This window comes from Jaculus jaculus, chromosome 18, assembly GCF_020740685.1.
Source record: "Jaculus jaculus isolate mJacJac1 chromosome 18, mJacJac1.mat.Y.cur, whole genome shotgun sequence".
NCBI lineage: Eukaryota > Metazoa > Chordata > Mammalia > Rodentia > Dipodidae > Jaculus > Jaculus jaculus.
Window position 1 is genome coordinate 48,967,066 of NC_059119.1, and position 20,600 is coordinate 48,987,665.

General features: G+C 40.2%; 1 protein-coding gene across 1 annotated transcript in view; it reads right to left on the reverse strand.

Annotated features, from left to right (window-relative positions):
* The window catches only part of Camkmt (calmodulin-lysine N-methyltransferase), a 409,522-nt gene that overhangs the window by 362,834 nt on the left and 26,088 nt on the right, over positions 1–20,600 (reverse strand). The gene's annotated exons all lie outside the window — the stretch shown is intronic.

The window sequence follows — 20,600 nt, forward strand, 5'->3', positions numbered from 1 at the left end:
TATATATATTTGACACACTTCACAAATGCACATACTATGTAAATAGCCAACACACACGATCATCAAGGCCATTAGAAACATGTATTAAACCACAACAATATACACGACGTACCTTGAAGAATGGCTGACAGTCGGCAATACTAAGCATTGGCAAGAATGAAAGCAACCTTGCTGGCGACAATATTAGACACTGCACATTCTAGATAACAGCTCGCTAGTATCTTACAGAAATGAATGCACGTGTACGCAACCTAGCAAACTCTACTCCTGGGTATGTACCCAAGAGACAGGAAATTGCAGGTCCACACCACACACCAAAGCTTGTACACGGATTGTCATAGCAGTTTTACTCAAAAACAGCCCCAACCAGGAAAAATGTCTGCTAACAGATGAGTGGATAAACAAACAGTTAGTAGTACTACCCAGTCATCACCAAAACGGAAGAGTCTCAGGGCCATTATGCCAAGTGTGAGGTGCCAAGAGGTGAAAAGTGTAAGTAAACAAACATTTTTTAATGAAAACACTAAAAAATTCCCATCTAATGTACAGTGGCAGAAAATGGGTTAGTAGCTGCCTGGGGGAAGTAGGGAATGACCAGAAAAAAGGCCCAAGGGAACTTTTGGGGAATGATATAAATGAGCTAGTAATACCAGAACTAAATGTTCTGATGATTACACAAACATATAAAGTTTTCCAAACTCATCAAATTTGGTATATTTCATTTATACAAATTATATATCAAGTGGATATTTAAGCAAATTAAATTTTTAAAAATCAAGCCAAGTCCTAAACATTACTTATGAAATTTTCAATGATCTCCAATTTGGTTTTTAGTTAAGATACTCAAGTCCCTCTTTCTTCAAACATATGAGCACTGAGAAGTTACCCATTAACATTTAATTATGTAGATATGTACTTATTACTTTTTATTCAAAAGTAAATGTACTAACCTCAACTATTCTTCAAAATTGATATTATTTGGTAAAGCATTTAGTTAACTGAAACAATTATTCAATGTCTTGAAAGGATTTTGAATAATATTAGTTCACATTTAGATTGACATGAGAAGAATCAAACCTACAACCATTTACTAAACTATTATGTGCAGCTTAGCCAACATTAGTAGCAATTTCCCTTTAAAAACAATATTTGAATTTAAAACATAAAACAGTATTATGAATCACAGCATGATTCAATGTGTAGGGGTTAGAAATGAAATACTGAATATATGTATAAGGGGATGCAAAATACTTTGAAAAGGAATACTATGATTTCTAGCGTACTTCCCACCCAGGGATTTCAATTTCCATTCTATGGCAGCCACTTGAAGAAATGTGGAATCATTGTTTTCACAGAATTGAAGACTTAAACGTATAATTCCTTCTCTAAACTGTGATTTCATTACACAGTTCATACATATGCATATATATATATACACATATATATACACACACACACACACACACAATCTTCTGTACTTCTCTATTTAACATTAGAAATTCATAGAAGTAATACAAAGTGACTAACTTAAAAGCCAAAGTATATTCAGGCACTGGTTCATGTTTATCCTTGTGCTTCTCTTAATTTCTATCACTGTCACAATCACCACAGGGGGAATGACTAATTAATACAAGATGGGCAAGTTTCATTTGTAACTAAGTATTGCTACAGAAAAAAAAAAAATCAATGTCTAGCCTGAGTGTCTTGCAAAACAACAGAAAATTCTCTGTAGTGAATAAGGGTTATAGAGAAACAATTAAAAAAAAAACTCATTTGCTTAAAGCTCTCTTGCTAAATATCTTCTTTGGCTTGATGAAATCTAGCATAAAGGCATCTTAATGATCTGACTTATTTTAAAAAAAATAATACCCAGGATTTATTGTTTTAATCACTCAAACTGAACTCTTTCAGCTACCTTAACCTAAATGTGAGATGACTCCCATTTGGGGTCAGAGACATACAAATATGCAGCTAGACCATCACCACTGACAACATGTATCACAGGAAGTCTGGTGGTAAACAACAACCATGCCAGCCTCCAAGGCAGTCCCCAAGGAGCCTGCATTCCAGTACCTAAGATCTACACCCTTGTGTCATCCCCTCTCCTCATGCCCCTCCCCTGATGGTACTGGGGTGAGCTGCCTGACTAAGGAACAGTACATGGCTGAAGTGGTGGTGTGTAACTTCTAAGGAGTTATAAAAGACGGCCTCTCCCCTTAAGTTGCTGAATGGATCTGAGCGGCGCAAGCAGGCTCACCCAGGACGGATGGAAGTGCCCAACCCGCAGCTAGCAGGGACCTGAACACCGCGGCAGATCCGCATTGCTTTCCACTTGTAACTCATTTCAAGCCATCGTCTTCATTTTACCTTAGGACTATTCTTTTTTATTTTTATTTTTTTAAAGTTTAATCCCATTCTCAAAAACATGAGGCACTTCCACACTATTAAGGACCCTAAAAATCTTTAGGGAACGTCTATCCAAATGTACTCACTGTACAGATTAAGAACACAGCACATTAAAAAATGAAACACAGGCTGGAGAGATAGCTCAGTTGTTAAGGCACTTGCCTGCAAAGCCAAAGGACCCAGGTTCAATTCCCCAGGACCCACATAAGCCAGATACACAAGGTGGCGCATGCGTCTAGAGTTCATTGCAGTGGCTAGAGGCCCTGGAGCATCCATTCTCTCCCCATCTCTCTATTTGCCTCTCTCTCAAGTAAATAGAATCTTAAAAATGAAAGAGCATACACAAGGTTAGTCACTTAAAATATTCAATAAGTATCAAAACAGTATATTTCCTTCAATTGTAAATCAACAAAACTTTGATGTGAATTTTTTCTTTTAAGCTGGACCATGTCTTTTCCTTTTGTTACCTTTGTATGTCCTAGCACTTAACACACACCACCCAAATAGGTACTAAATGAAGGAAACAATAAATGAATGAATGGATGAACTCTCAGCAAGAACAGTATGAATAAATCTTACTTAACCAATATGGAAGCCTAGAGGATTACATAGAAAGTATTGTTCACAAAGACTACAAATTAGCCAGGTGTGGTGGCGCACACCTTTAATCCTAGCACTTAGGAGGCAGAAGCAGGAGGATTGCCCAGAGTGCGAGGCCACCCTGAGACTACAGTGAATTCCAGGTCAGCCTGAGCTACAGTGAGACCCTACCTCAAAAAACAAAAATATAAATAAATAAAACAAAAAAGACTATAAATTATATTTTCCTTAAATAAGAGAAATAATTCATAAAATGACATAATCTAATTTCATACTTTTGGAAATTCTAACTAGCAAAAACTAAAGAGTAGAATTGTAAAAGTCATCTCTTAGAATTCACTACTCAAGGTTGTATAGTCAAATAAAGACTAATCCAGGTGTGGTGGTACACACCTTTAATCTCATCACTGCAAAGGCAGAGGTAGGAGGATAACCATGAGTTCAAGGCCAGCCTGGAGCTACAGAATGAGTTCTGGGTCAGCCTGGACTAAAGTGAAACTCTGCCTCAAAAAACCAAAAAGGAAAAAAAAAAAAAAAGATGATGATTAAAGTATATGGCTACAATAGAAAAATCTAAATCAGGGCCAGGCGTAGTGGCACACGCCTTTTATCCCCAGCACTCGGGAGGCAGAGGTAGGAGGATCGCCATGAGTGCAAGGCCACCCTGAGACTCCATGGTGAATTCTAGGTCAGCCTGGGCTAAAGTGAAACCCTGCCTCGAAAAAACAAATTAAAAAAGAAATCATGGTATTCAGACAAAAACACACACTGGGACCAATGGAACAGAATAAAAGATCCAGCTACAAGTTCAACTACCTACAGCCACATTATCACTGACGAAGAGGCTGGAACATCACACAGAGGAGAAAGGGCAGCATTTTAAATAACATGGACCTAGGCTGGAGGGATAGCTTACCAGTTAAGGCGCTTGCCTGCAAAGCCAAAGGACCCAGGTTCCATTCCCCAGGATCCACGTTAACCAGATGCACAAGGGTATGCATGGGTCTGGAGTCCATTTGCAGTGGCTGGAGGCCCTGGCACGCCCACTCATATTCTCTTTCTCCCTCTTACCCCCCTTTTCCCCTCCTTTTCTCTCTGTGAAATAAATAAATAAAAATAAAAATATTTTTAAAAAATCATGGTCCCTGGGGAAACTAGATAGCTACATGTACAGGAATGAATCCAGACTCTTCTCTCTCACCCTGCACAAAAACCAACTCTAAATGTATCAAAGGCCTCAATATAAGACCAGAAACTCTGAAACACGTACAGGGAAAAGCAGAAAGAACACTACAAGATAAAAGACATACAGAAAGACATTCTGAGTTAGAACCCAATACCCTAGGAAATAAGACAAACATTCAACCAATGGGACCTCATGAAATTAAAAAACTATTCTACAGCTAGCTAAGCAAGCCATCAACAAAGTCAATATACAACCTACAAAATGAGAGAAAAATCTTCACTAGTCATACATCTGACTGAAATGTATTATCTAGAATATAAAAAGAAAAAAGTAGGAAACATGGCTCAGCAGTTAAACACACTTGCTTGTAAAGCCTGATGGCCTGGGTTTGATTCCTCAGTGCCTATGTAAAGCCAGATGCACAGATGTGTCTGCAGTTTACTTGCAGTGGCAGGTGGCTCTGGCATGCCCACTTTCTTCATGTTCTCCCTCTTCTCCTCTCCCTTTCCCCCTCTTCCCTCCCTCCCCCTCCCTCCCTCCCCCTCTCTCTCTCCCCTTACAAATAAAAACTAGATATATTTTTTAAAATAATAAGTAATAAATAAAACTGGTCGGGGAGATAGCTCAACAGTTAAGGCATTTGCATAAAAAGCTAAGGACCCAGGTTCAATTTCCCAACATCCATGTAAAGCCAGATGCAGAAGGTGGCACATGCATCTGGGTTTGTTTGCAGTGGCTAGAGGCCCTAACATTCCTATTCATTCATTTTCTCTCTCTCCTCCCCCCCTCCCTCTCTCTCTCCCTTCCTCCCTCCCTCCCTCTCTCCCTTTTTCTCTCCCTCCCTCTCTTTCTCTCCCTCCCTCTCTCTCTCCCTCCCTCTCTCTCTCTTTCTCTCCCTCCCTCTCTCTCTGTCTCCCTCCCTCTCTCTCTCTCTCTCCCCCCCCCATGTGTATGTGTTATAAATAAGTATTTTTTAAAAAAAATAATTATCACCCAAGCCAAAAAAAAAAAAATTGGGCCACAGGGAACTGAACAGAGAAGTTCAAACATCCTTAGCCATTAGGGAAATGCAAATTAAAACTGGTTTGAGGGGACTGGAGAGATACCTCAGCAGTTAAGGCATGTGTCTGCAAAGCCTAACAACCAGAATTCAAATCCCCAGTACCCACATAAAGCCAGATGCACAATGGTGAACGTATGTAGAGTTCGTCCGCAGCAGCTGGAGGCCTGGCATGACCATTCTCTCTCTGTCTCTCTTTTCTTTCGCCCTCTGCTTACACATAAATATTTTTTTAAGGTGCTTTGAGATTCCATGTCATTCGGACCAGATTGGCTATTGTTAAAAAGATCAAATGACAACAAATGCTGGCAAGGGTGTAGGCAGGGATGAACCCTTATCCACTGTTGGGAGAGGATACAGCCACTATGGAAATCAGTATGGAGGTTTCTCAAAAACCAGGCGTGGTGGTGCACGCCTTTAATCCCAGCACTTGGGAGACACAGGTAGGAGGATCACGGTGAGTTTGAGGCCAAGACAGGACTATAAAGTGAGTTCTGGGTGAGCATGGGCTAGAGTGAGACCCTACCTCAAAGAAACAAACAAATCTTAAAACAGATCAACTGCATGATCCACCTATGCCACTCCTAGGCGTATGCACGAAAGACCATTCTTTACCATAGAGTATTTGCTCAGCCATGTCTGTTGCTGCTCTATTCGCAATAGACAGGAAATGGAATCAGAGAAGATGCTGGTTAACTGATACACAGATAATAAGGATGTGGAACAACTCCACTGTAGAGTTCCACATAACTATAAGGAAAAATGAAATTATGAAATTCACAGGAAAATGGATAAAAATGGGGAAAACATATTAAGTGATGTGACTCTGGCCCAGAAAAAAAGCATGCTACATGTTCTCTCATATATGTGGACCCTTAGCTTAGAATGGTTAGTTTTGTTTGTAAGTTTTAGCAAGTACCCGTAGAAGTAGTCAGAAAGCCCGAATGATGCTTGGAAAGAGAAGTGGGGAGGAATTGGCCAGGCAAGTGGAGGAAAAGAATATAGGGTCTGGGAAGTCAAAAAGGGGAAAGGGAGGGAACGACACACAAAACTGAAGATGGCATGCATAAATCCCATAGAAATCTATTCTATTAGCTAGTGAAGATATAGTTAACAAGGGGAAAGGGAGGGAACGACACACAAAACTGAAGATGGCGTGCATAAATCCCATAGAAATCTATTCTATTAGCTAGTGAAGATATAGTTAACAAGGGGAAAGGGAGGGAACGACACACAAAACTAAAGATAAATCCCATAGAAATTATTCTATTAGCTAGTGAAGATATAGTTAACAAGGGGAAAGGGAGGGAACGACACACAAAACTAAAGATAAATCCCATAGAAATTATTCTATTAGCTAGTGAAGATATAGTTAAAAAGGGGAAAGGGAGGGAAAGGGACACACAAAACTAAAGAGGGCATGGATAAATCCCATAGAAATCTATTCTATTAGCTAGTGAAGATATAGTTAGAGACAGACAGACAGACATCATCTGGAGAACTATGCTGCTGCGGTGGAGAAAGCTCTCTCCTGAAGCTGTAGGTTGTTACAGGTCAATCCCAGTGCCAGAGACTGGTCACCCCTCCACACACACAGTGTAATGCTGTTCAGGAAGGCCCACGAGGCCCCTGAAACAATACAGGCTATCCACTAGAACGAGCTGGAAAGACTCTCTCGCTGACATCACCACAGGCTGAAGTCAAAGGACACTGAGAAATCAAGCTGGAACTGAGATGGAAGACATTTCCCTGCTGAATAGCTATCACAGTGCTGGAAAGCATTATGCAAGCAGCGGATCCTGCAAGCTACATCAACCAGTCAGGCAAGATGTACCCACGGGTACAACAGTGGCACATTAAATTATGGGATAATCAATCAACTGCTCTCTGATTGAATATGAAGCCCCCACTCAGTGAGAGGCCAGCCATGCCTGGTACTGTGAGCTGAGTCAAAAGCCGACAACTCAGAAGGTCATACACCCCAGAGGGAAGCTTCCACTGTAGTTTGGCTAAACAGAAATGTGATATCCATCAAAAGCCTTCTGTGTGTTTGTATTTATGCCCTTTGATTAATGTTGATCTCACGTATGGTTAGAAAATCTTTTTATAGGTGGCAAGAAATAACAGGGAGACCCATGACGCCTCCAAATGACAAGGAGAGCAAGCCCGGTGCTTGGCACTGGACAAGTCATCTTTGTCATACCTGCCAGGGCTCAGGGAAGATTGTCAGGTCACGGTGGAATGAACACGGGTGCTGCTCTCACTGCTAGCCTGAGAACCTTCTATACGGAGAGGATGGCAGATGCTGAGAAATCTCAGAACTCATTAAAGCATGAAAGGAGATTTCTATCACGTCCTCAAACTCAGGCAACATTGTCGAGGAAGGGATGTAAGGAATGTGAGGGTCACAGGGGAACAGGCGGGTTTTGGGGCACTATTCTCCCGACGTGAACCACCGGTGCACACGGGTAACTGACACTCCCACAAGACCAGTGCTGTTCTGAGCCCTTCGACCCCTGAACATGTAGAATGGAGGAGGGCAGAAGGAAAGAGACAACAAAATGAAGGACAACCCAGAGAGAGGAGAGTCCACAGGGGAAGGAGGACAGAGGAGAGGAAAGAACAAGAGGACAATGGGACGGGAACACGACCACAATACTGTGTGTTCATTGAAGTTCTCAATAACTTCTTTATAATTATCCGTGCTTCACGTTGGCATACAAGTATCCATATGTATCATGCAAAAATAACCTCTCAAGATATAAATAAACCATATGGAAACCTACTTTTTTGGACAATGGAACACTCAGGAGCCATAGATTACTGCAGGGGGAAAAATATGCATGTATTACCTTAGGCTACAAGAGCTTGAAGCTTTAGATCAGAATTACTCGACACTGCCCATTCCCATTCTTCACTTCTGTACTGAGCATGTTGAGCCTCTACTTCTTACAGGGGTTTAAAATTACTTATGGCCTTAAAGTAAAGCCAGCTGGCACCAAAAGCAGACTGAGCCAGGTCCCAGTTCATTCCATAATAATTCAGTGGTTGGGCTAAATAAGCCCCAGAGAAGCTGTATTCAGTCTAAATCGTTAAGAACATCCAAGCAATCCCCATAGGCTATTTTAGGTTATGTTACACAATTATATTTCTCCTCTTCTCCCTCTCTCTCTCTCTCTCTCTCTCTCTCTCTCTCTCTTTCTTTCCATTCCACACCCCAACCCACTGGGTTTGCTCATTGATAATAACTTCCACAAAATGTGGTAAATGGCCTGTGGCCCATCTTAACACGCCCAGATCGGTTATGTGACACAATGGGCCAACATAGTCACAGGTGCAGTCACAGAGTCAAATGTTCACGGCCCACCTACTGGCCAGCAGGTAGCTTTAGATACTGCTTAAGGCTATGATAAAGCACAGAGAAGACCTTTGCTTTCAAGTTCTCCTCAAGGAGAAGAACCCAGAGATTAAGCAAAGAAATAAAGTAATCACAGGTGACAAATAACAGAAATAAAATGAACAACAGATTTTAGAAAAGTAAATACATTCGGTAGGGCAGAACAGGACAGCCTCTCTGAAATAGGACAAGTAAGCAAACAAGTCAGTCCGTGGTGTGGTTGGTTTCGGAGACAGGCTTCACCCGGTAGCTGAGGCTGGCCCAGAACTCACACACACCCCTCGCCTTGGCCTTCCAAGTGCTGCGGTTACAGGCATGAGTCATCCTGTGTGGGTCACCACTGAGTCGGAAATGAAATGTGTCCGCCCGTCTGGAACACCGAGGAAAGAGACGGCAACTGCAACAGCCTATGAGGATGGGTGAAGAAACCCTTTTTTCAAAAGCCCTTCTACACAGTTATGGCTCAGTGATGCAAATCAGGACATAAGCACTGCCTCAGTGTTACCATCGAATCCACAAACTGCATTCAGTCTTCCAACTGTGCAGAAAGGTCCTTTGCAGGCCCACGTTCATTCCATGATCATGCTACCTCCAGGTACCACAGCTGTAGTCTACTTAAATCTGCAAGGGCAACTCTTCAGTCTTCCCCTGCCTTCCATGGTCTGGACATCTCTGAAGAGGATTAGGTCAGTTACCCGCCCCAGGGTGGACTTGGACTTTCCCTGTGATTTGTGATTTGAGGTTAGAATGCTGTGGCCCTGGGGCATCACAGTAGGAAGGACGAGGCGTTTGCTTGTAATACCTGCTTAATTAAGGAGGTATCTACTGGGTTTTCCTGAGCAACACTAATTATAGGAATGTTGTGTCTATAAGCAGTAAGTTGGTAAGTAGGTATTGAATGATTACTTTGAGATTCATATCCAATTTCTCATCAGATTTTCACCAACTTTGGAATCCACTAATAATTTACTACTTAATTAGTTGTTACTATGATAGCTAAAAAAGAGTACTTTCCTTGTTCTAGCATTCCTTCTAAACCAATTCTCAAACAGCAGAAGAGCTGTTCTATTCTCACTGCTTTCCCACAGACATTTGGCAGTCTAAAGACAGTTTTGGCTTCCTTGAGTAGGGAATGGAGGTAGGGAGACATGCTACTGGCATTTATTTGGTAACAGCCAAAGACGTTGTGACAATGTATGGCACAGGTCCGGGCCCACAACCAAAGAATTATCCTGTCCAAATTATCACAAATGCTGAGGTTCTAGAATTATCAAGTGCCATAGGTCAAATGACATTCTAATTTATATGCAGTTTTCCACTTTGCCTCATTTATATATGTATAAATATCGATATGTATTCAGAGAGTACTGTGGATTCACACAGCTTACATCAGTGTGTAACCCTAAGGGTTACTACGTTTTTTCAACAGAATTTATTTGAATGTCCACTTTGTCACCAGTAACTCTCCAAGCCACCTCTTGTCTTTTTTTGAGCATGTGTCAATCACTCCAAGTACTGCCTCTATTATGCCACAAAATGTCTAGCTCTATAGCCAGCTGTTCTTTTTAGTGGACAATGATATTTAGAATCCAAAGTGAATGATAGTGTATTTGCTGCAAACTGGCCAAGACAGAACTAGGAAATAGGGTATTAACACCCCATCTATCCGTCAGTCTGTCTGTCCACCTCTCCTTAAGGCAACATATTGATACATTCATTTCCAATCCAACATTAAAAGATCTGTTTTAGCCTTCCTCCTTACCATTACTTGTAAATCTCTTTGTGGACACTAAAAATGTGACTCCCATTATCTTGCATCTCTAATCTCTTTCATGGAACCAAATTCCCAGCTGCAAAGCAGAAAACTAAACCCCAGAAGCACATACCTCCTCCTTCCCAGTGTCTGTCCATATATCCAAGCCTCAACACTGGCTCCAACAAAAGGGACGTTCAATTAGAAAGCTTAGCTCTGGGCTGAGGGCTCACCACTACAGCAATTGCCCAGCATGTGCCAGGCCTCAAGTTTGAGCCCTAACACCACCAGACTAAAAAGAAAAGGCTGGGCCTTAAAGCAGCTCAGGAAGATTCTGGGGGCAGATTCTGTTCTGGACCCTGTGTGAGTACAGGTGTTCCTTGATGTGGGAAAGATTTCTAGGTTTACCGAAACAAAACAGTCTAAGCTGCTCTTTGTTAAAAGTGGGTTGGGGAAGAGTCAGTAAAGAGCATGCTTTGTCAGTATGAGGGTCTGACTTTGGATTCCCCGCACCCTCTAAAAAACCAGGCTGGACGGTAAGTACTGTGGTCCCAGGGCTGGGGAGACAGGGACGGGAGAATCCTGGGAGTTTTCTGGCCAAGCTCGTCTAGCTAACTCGGTGAGCTCCAGGTTCAGTGAGGGGCTCTGTCTCAAAGCATAAGGTAGAGAGCTATTGAGGAAGATACCAAACATCAACCTCTGGCCTCCACACATGCATGTGTGTGTATCATTTATATTTGTGTGTATTTATATATAATGCTTCCTATAAATATACTTAAAAATTGCATTCTGCCTCTTTTATTAAAGTGTCTATCATGAAACTAATTTGAAAAAAACACATTCAAAATTAGGGTATTGTTTCTGAAACTATGTAAGACCTTTGCAAGAATTTGTTCCAGATTTCTTAAAAAAAAGATTTATTTATTTATTTACTTTGGTTTTTCGAGGTAGGGTCTCACTGTGGCCCAGGTCTCAGGGTGGCCTCAAACTCATGGCGTTCCTCCTACCTCTGCCTCCCGAGTGCTGGGATTAAAGGCATGCACAACCACACCCAGCTTTATTTATTTATTTATTTATTTATTAGAGAGAGAGTGAGTGAGAATGGGCACACCAGGGCCTTCAGCCATTGCAAATGAACTCCAGATATATGCACCACCATGTGCACCTGGCTTTCTGGCTTATGTGGGACCTGGAGAAGCAAAGCTGGGTCCTTGGGCTTCACAGGCAAGTGCCTGAACCGCTAAGCCATCTCTCCAGCCATGTTCCAGATTTTAAGAAGACATAATAATGTAAAATTGGCGTTTTCAACTATGCACACAGAAATTATAAAGAATAGCATAAACAATGGTAATTTAATATTAACAGGAATTTACAATTAATCTCCTTGGGAAGTTTACCATTAAAACAATAAACAAAAAGGATGAAAATGTGCTAAACAGACAAAGACACTGATTAAAAACTCAATGATGACAAGACTAAAAGAATATATGTAGGCAGAGCCTATCCCAGAATATTTGAGGAGTTATACTAAATCAAACTAATTATAACTCCAAACTTACCATTTACTAGAGCATAATTTAAACAATAGATGCTACCTAAATTTCCTTTTTCACACTGTAGTTTAAAAAAAGACTTAGCTAAATTTCATCTTTAAAAGGCAAGATGACAAAGGTGCTTGGCTAGGAACTCTCAAGCAATACTCTAATTAGAAGCAGGAATATAATTACAAGAATAGTAAAGCACAAAGAAAAATGCCCAACTGTCAAATGAGTTCTACTGCCTGCTTAGTAGCCTTCCAACAGATTCTTTTCACCTAAGGAAGCCAAACTCAGTCTATGTTGCTCACAACCAACCCAAGGAGTCTAGTCTAATCTGAGCATTTCATATGAAAGAGAAGCTGTTGAAAATGACATGTCTTTCAGAAACAGAATGGTGTGATCATCATACCAGAAAGTCATATTTTAGATACAGTTAACCTTTTAGGGGCTACTTCCTACACAGAAAGCCAAATTCTTTCCTCTAATTAGTAACAATGAGTTATTATAATAGATGAACCAATAGTCACTTTTTAAATATTTTATTTTTGTTTTAACAATCTTTATTACATTTTCCACAATGTAACAAATAGTTGAAAAAAAATCAAATTCAAAAATTAATAAGTAAGAATGTAATTCTTCTTCTACCCCATCTCTTAAGCACTACTTTCCTGAAATAACTTTCACAACTTTTCCCATACTCAGTTTTCTTGTGGTTTTAAAATATTTTTAGTTATTTATAAGCAGAGACAAAGAGACAAACTAAGAGAGGGGAAAAAGAGAATGGGCACATCTGGGCCTCTAGCTGCTGCAAACGAACTCCAGATACATGTCCTACTTTGTATATATGGCTTAATGTGGGTGCTAAGGAATGGGACCTGGGTCCTTAGGCTTTGCAGGCAAGCACATTAATCACTGAGCCATCTCTCCTGCACCCATATTACATTTTTTATAAAAATGAAATTACATTGCACACACTGCTCAACTCAGCTAAATATAATCATAGATATGGCTCCAAAATATATAACTCAACACATTTTTAAAAATTACTACTTAATAATCCAATGCTTTGGGTAGACCATAATTTACCCAAAACCTCCACTAGGGATGTAAATAAAGCTGTCAGACCATTTCCAGGTTATTTTCCTTTCCAATCCAAATAATACTGCAATTAATATCTTTCTACATGTGCCCTTATGGGCTGAAGAACAAAATACCAAAAAGTAGAGTTGCTAGGTCAAAAGGAATGAAAAATGATACTGAGGCCATTTCAGCTTTGTATTTGGAATGTTTTAGAATACACAAATAATCAAAATTAATGACTTCCCATTTAAACATCATCGAATTTAACAATTGCCAACCTTCATATTCTCCTTTTCCTCTTGCTTATGAAATTTAAACAAATCTCACTTTAATTTTTTCTCTGAGAGTAACATTTAAAAAAATGTAATACTCATTTTGGCATGCTAGTTATAAAGTAACTATATGCACTCATGTTCTCTTTAATATTCTATATAAAAACTTTCTTAAAAAGTCACCCATAATATTCACTTCCACCTTCCACCTTCCACTAAGCTCCTTGCCATGGAGAAACAGAATCAAAGCACACGAGACAGTAGAAAAAGGGACCAGAAAAAAAAATTCTAAAAGCCAGACCTTGATAAGGAACAATATCAGGCAGGCACAGAGGTATATTAAGTGACAGAGGCAACAAAGAGAAAGAAAAGAGTAACATTAAGGAGATTTTTAAAAGCTAACATTAGCAGGTAGGAAAAGTACTTAAGGGATTGCTGGTGGTCTGAGTGGAAATTTTAAGCAAAGAAAGCAATTCGTGAGGAACAGGGCATGCCATTTGAATGTACTTTTGGAACCAGTTGCTTAAAATATACTGCACTGATCAAAAACTAGATGAATAGCCACTTAGTGCTCTCCTAGCAAAAGATACTGCAGGGAAAAATATCATCAATAAGTCAGACAATAACTTCTTTTTAAGTATGGTAACAGCATTACTTAAAGGGTAATAAAGAAGATGTGAATATGTACACATACATGCAAAAGTGATAATGTAATGTGTTCCTGGGAAGAAAAGAAAAAGCACTGAAGTGAAATTTTACATGTTGTAAAGACAAGGACTATTTAAAGGAATTTCAAGGTGAGCTGTTTTATAAAGTGAGGATGTTCTAAATGTTCTAAAGAATCCTATCCTTGAGTTTTTGGCTAAAGAATCACATCCTAATTTACTTATTTAAATTGTGATTTCATTTCTTGCAAACATTAAGTGCATTAAGACATAAAGTAAGAGTATTTACTATATGCTAGGCAATGTAACACAACACTACAAGAAGTATGTAGCCTACTGACAGACCTAGCTTTAATTCTAATTATATATTTGAATGAATTTTAAGTTTTATGTGAGTGAGAGCAAGAGCTAGAGGGAGAGAGAGAAGCGGCACGCCAGGGCCTCAGTCACGGCAATTGAACACCAGATGCGTGTGCCACCTTGTGCACATGGGCAACCTTGTGCGCCTGTGGCACTTTTGCATGTTGGCTTATGTGGTTCCTGGAGAGATGAACATGAGTCCTTAGGCTTCACAGGCAAGCACCTTAACCACTAGGTCGTCCCTCCAGCCCACACTTAAAATTTTTCAAAGGCTAAGACTCGGGAGATGGCACAGTGGATGAGGTACTTGCCACCCCAATGTGAGTACTGGAGTTCAGATCACCATCACCCCCACATAGGCCAGGTGAGCAGGGCAACCTGCCTGTAATCCCGGCGCTTGAGAGACAGAGAAGGGGGTCCTGGAGCAAGCTGGTTGGCTCTACTAGCTGAATCAGTAGGCCTTGGAGTCAAGTGAGAGAGACTGTCTCAATAAAATTAAGTGGAGCACAATCAAAGACGACCTCCACATGCATGCGCACACACATATGAACATGCACACATACCACCCATACATAACACTTGCAAAATAAAATTCAAAAGAATAAGCCGGGCATGGTGGCGCATGCCTTTAATCCCAGCACTCAGGAGGCAGAAGTAGGAGGATCACCATGACTTTGAGGCCACCCTGAGACTACATAGTGAATTCCATATCAGACTGGGCTAGAGCAAGACCCTACCTCAAAAATACACCCAAAAAAAGGTAAGAAAGGAGCTGAAAAGATGACTTAGCACTCAAGGTGCTTGCCTGCAAAGCCTAAGAACCAAGGTTCAATTCCCCAGTACCCACATAAGCCAGACGCACAAGGTGGTACATGCATCCGGAGTTCGTTTGCAGTGGCTAGAGGCCCTGGCACACCCATTCTCTCTCTCTCTCCCCCTCTCTCTCTCTCCCTCCTTCCCTCCCTCCCTCATGCGCGCGCGCGCGCGCGCGCTCTCTCTCTCTCTCTCTCTCTCTCTCTCTCTCTCTCTCTCATAAATAAAGTATTTTTTAAAGAAAGGTAATGGATAGCCATGACCTCACAGTACCTGACACTACCTATACAAAACCATCCTAATTTGAAGAAAAGATCATGACATCAAAATAAAAGACTGATTGAGAGGGGGAGGGGATATGATGGAGAGTGGCGTTTCAAAGGGGAAAGTGGGGGGAGGGAGGAAATTACTATGGGATATTGTTTACAACTATGGAAGTGTCAATTAAAAAAATTCAAAAAAAAGAAAAAAGGTAAGACAGGCTGGAGAGATGGTTCAGTAGTTAAAGATGCTTGCTTCCAAACCCTGAAGGCCTGAGTATGATTCCCCAGCTACCTATACAAAGCCAGATACACAACGTGATTTATGTATCTGCAGTTCATTTACAGTGGCAGGAAGCCCTGGCATGCCCATTTTCTCTCTAATTCATATCCTCCCTCCCTCCCTCCCTCCCTCTCCCTCTCTCCCCTCTCTCCCCTCTCTCCCCCTCTCTCTCTCTCTCTCTCTCTCTCTCTCTCTCTCTCTCTCTCTCTCTCTCTCTCTCTCTGCTTGCAAATAAATAATCAGAACTATATTTTGAGAAGGTAAACCAGGGCTAGAACAATGGCTCAGCAGTTAAGGTACTTGCCTGAAAAAACTAACAGCCCAGTTTGGTTCCCTAGAAGTCAGGTAAAGCCAGATACACACAAGGAGTTTGTTTGTAGTGGTACTATGCCCTGGCATGCCAACTGTCTGTCTGCCTCCCCACATGCCAATTGTCTGCCTGCGCACGCGGGCTCGCTTGCTGTCACGCGCTTGCGCGCTCTCACTTGCGCGCGCGCGCTCTCTCTCTCTCTCTCTCTCTCTCTCTCTCTCTCTCTATATATATATATATATATATATATATACACACACACACATACATATATATATGCTTGCAAATAAATGAATTAATATTTTTTTAAAAAAAAAGAAAGGTAAGAGAGGCTAGAAAGATGGCTTAGCACTTAAGGCACTTGCCTGTGAAGACTAAGGACCTATATTCAACTCTCCAGATCCAATGTAAGCCATCTGCAGAAAGGTGAGGCAAGCACAATATCACACATGCCCAGTAGGTGGCACAAGCATCTGGAGTTTGACTGTAATGGATGGAAACCTGGCTTGCCAATTTTCTCTCTCTCTTTCCTTGTCTGTCTCTCTCTCTCTCTCTAAAATTAAATTTAAAAAAATACTAAGAGAATATATCAAGAAATAGGACAATAATGCTATGGGAAAAATACCAAAGAAAGGGAAAAAAGTGACTGACATAAAAAGGTGTAAAACTAGAAATGAGGGGCTGGAGAGATGGCTTAGCATTTAAGGACTTGCCTGCAAAGCCAAAAGACTCAGGTTCAATTCCCCAAGACCCACGTAAGCCAGATGCACAAGGGGGGGCACATGCATCTGGAATTCATTTGCAGTGGCTTGAGGCCTTGGCACACCCATTCTGTCTCTCTCTCTCCCAGCCTATTTCTGAATCTCTCTCTCAAATAAATAAATAAAAAAATTTTTTTTTAAACTAGAAATGAGCTAGGCATGGTGGTGCATGCCTTTAATCCCAGCATTCAGGAGACAGAGGTAGGAAGATCGCCATAAGTTCAAGGCCATCCTGAAAAACAAGTGAATTCGAGGCCAGCCTGGGCTAGAGTGAGACCATATCTTGAAAATAAATAAATAAAAACTAGAAATGGAAAAGTCAACAGAAAAGTTGAAAAATAAGGTTGTAGAAATATCTCTGAAATTAAAAAGTTAAAGTTACAACACACAATAAAATTGAAAATAAAAAACTCTGATATACAATTGAAAAATAGTTTCAGAGACAACAGAGAAAAAGCAGATAATCGCTAAAGAAATAATGCAGGAAGTTTTTCCAGAGCTGAAACATATGACCATAAACTCAAACTGCAATCAAATACATATTACAATGTTTAAGAATAAAACCACACCATATTAGCATCATGAAATTTTAGGACACTAGGAATAAGATTCTATCATGTTCCACAGTAAATTAACAGGTCTCATTTAAAAAAGAAAAATCCGCACTGACGCAAGCATGCAATGTTGCACATGCGCCACATGGGGGCGCACCCGTCTGGAGTTCGTCTGCAGCCAACTGAAGGTCCTGGCAGGCCCGTTCTCTGGGACCCCCCCCCCTCCTCAGCCCCCTTCCCCCCCGCCCCCCGCGCCCTGGGCCCTCTTTCTCTTTCTCAAAGTAAATTAAAAAAGAAAGGAAGGAAGGAAAGGAAAGAGGGCTGGACAGGTGGCTTAGCAGTTAAGGCGCTTGCCTGTGAAGCCTAAGGACCCATGCTTGACTCTCCAGGTCCCACAGAAGCCAGATGCACAAGGTGACGCGAGAGCAAGGTCGCACGTGTGCACAAGGCATGCATCTGGAGTTTCACTGCCGTGGCTGAGGCTCTGGTACACCAATTCTCTCTCTCTCTCTCTCACTCTCATAAGAAAAGAAAAGAAAAACAAATGGAAATAACATTCAATTTATCAAAAGCTAGAAAGTACCTTGTATTGCTGTACAATATTGAAGAGAAAAATCATTTGAAACTCTTATCATTTTATATTCAACAAAGGCATCACAAAGCCTCAAAAAAATTACTTCCCCTTACTTTCTCTTTTTGACTGTAAATTATAATCCTCCCCCCCCCCACACACACACACACAACAAAGCCATAAGATTTAGAACTGACACCTAACACACAAGAGATCTAATGAATCCTCAGGATGGCATTGAAAGAGATTCAGAGTTAAGTTTTGTAGTAGACCTAGAGACTAACAGGTCAGAAGAACTCAGAAAAGATGCAAATAACACAAAACTGATGGTCTACATAGACACCATTTAACCAGAAACAGACTGGGCCTTAAAAGCATACAGACAGATCATGTCCTAAAATAATATATTCATGCCATTAAAGTTTTATTTAATGTCCCTAGAGTAAGTCAAGATGCTTGGCTGATACTAGGTAAAACTCTTCATAAGTAAAGCAACATGGATATTTAAATTATTTTTAAATTATTTTTTAAAACAAGTTTGCTGGTAAATTTTAAAACACAGTTCACTGAAATTATCCAAGTACCTGGATGCATCAAACAGATATTTTATCCAGATTTTAATATACAGTAGTTTCTTCAACATATGCAGAAAATATTTTATTCTTTTGTAGAGGTTCAGTCAAAGTTAAGAAATCATGTGAGAACTGAAAATGCAGGATAGCACATAATAGGCACTTAATAAATATTTGTTGAGATTGCTCATTCTTTTCCAATCTATAAATAAATAAGAAAAGGTAAATGAAGGTCAAGTTCACTATATAGTCTATGTTTTATATACATAGAATACTTTTACATATTATACATACACATATATGTATACATGTACACACAGATACCAATATTTAATGTTTTTCTGTAACTCCTTATTAGTTTTCAATTTTATTTTTTAAAACACATTCACTATTTTAACCAAGTGAGTAAACTTTTAAAACATGTTATAAAAAAAATTTTTGAGCACTAGGGAGGCAGACATTGGAGGATCACCATGAGTTCGAGGCCACCCTGAAACTCCATAGTGAATTCCAGGTCAGCCTGGGCTAGAGTGAGACCCTACCTCAAAAAAACAAAAACAAAAGAAACACAAGTCATGAGCACAACTGTATTACTGTTAGAAAAAGCAGTGTTTCTCAGGGAAAAAAAAAAAAAAAAGTCTGAACTAAAGTCTACATTTGGTTTAAGGCCATTAAAACAAAATGAATTCTTTCTCTACTATCATCAATCACTCCCCAAATCCCTACTCTATTACCTTGTTAACTCCATTGCAGAATCCCCAGAGAGCCCATTTTCCGGTGACCTTTCATCAGTCTCCATGGAGACACAATCCACTGCTCACATTCTTTTCCCTTTGGCAAAGTGATTTTCTAGTCTTCCAAGTTCCCACTTTAAATTTTAATTCTCATTATGAACTTTTATTTATTTATTCATTTGAAACAAGGTCTCAAGAAGTGCAGGCTGGTCTCTACACTCACTAGATAACTTCTGATCTTCCTGCCTCTGCCTGGAATTCTAGGTCTGCAACACCATAACCAGTTCAGGAGGTATCAGGGATTGAACCCAGGGCTTCATGCATGCTAGGTAGGTACTCTACAAACTGAGTCACATCCCCAGCCTTATCATGGACTTTAAAATTCATTTCTCACCCTTTGAAGAAATGTAACATTCAAGAAATATAGTTAAAAAAAGAAAGAAAGAAATATAGTTGAAAAGTTCTAAGTTCCTGTGTGACAACTTTCTAAGCCTTTAAGCGAGTTATCCTATTCTGGGTACCAGTTTCCTCACTTCTGCAAATTTAAGTTTATTCACTGGGATAATATATACAATATTCCTGAAAATACTGTAAAGAATGCAAGAGTAAAGGTAACTATGTTTTAAGAGACAGAGAAAGTACTCAGTATTTGCTCATTAAAAAAAAAACTTGCTTGGCATATCTTCTGCTAAAATATGGAGTTACTTTAGTTATAAAGAATGGTTTCCCAGACATTTAAAGGAGAGAAAAATTTATTTATAAACTTATTAGTTAGATACCTTTCAGTAATACTCCACTGATTAAAGCATATGATTCTAGCAAAGATTATAAGGTGTATTTCATTTTCTTTTCACAATAGCACTACCTTCTCTTATCTCAAAAAAAAAAGCTGGGCGTGGTGGCACATGCCTTTAATCCCAGCACTTGGGAGGCAGAGGTAGAAGGATCGCTATGAGTTTGAGGCCACCCTGAGACTACAGAGTTAATTCCAGGTCAGCCTGGAATAATAATAATAATAATAACAACAACAACAACAACAACCACCACCACCACCACCACCAGAGTGAGACCCTACCTTGAAAAACCAAAATTAAGGAAAAAAAGGCTCTCATAAAATAACTTAAAAATTAAAATAAAAATCTCTCTTGCTCTCTCTCATAAAATAATTTTTAATAAAATAAAAAAAAAACTGGAGAGATTGCTTAGTGGCTTCACAGGCAAGTGCCTTAGCCTAAGGACCCATGTTTGACTCTCTAGGTCCCACATAAGCCAGATGCACAGGGTGATGCAAGCGCAAGGTCACACAAGTGCACAAGGAGGCACACATGTCTGGAGTTCGACGGCAGTGGCTGGAGGCCCTGATGCACCATAATTCTTTCTCCCTCTCTCTCATAAAATAAACAAATTTTTTAAAAAGTTGACTGA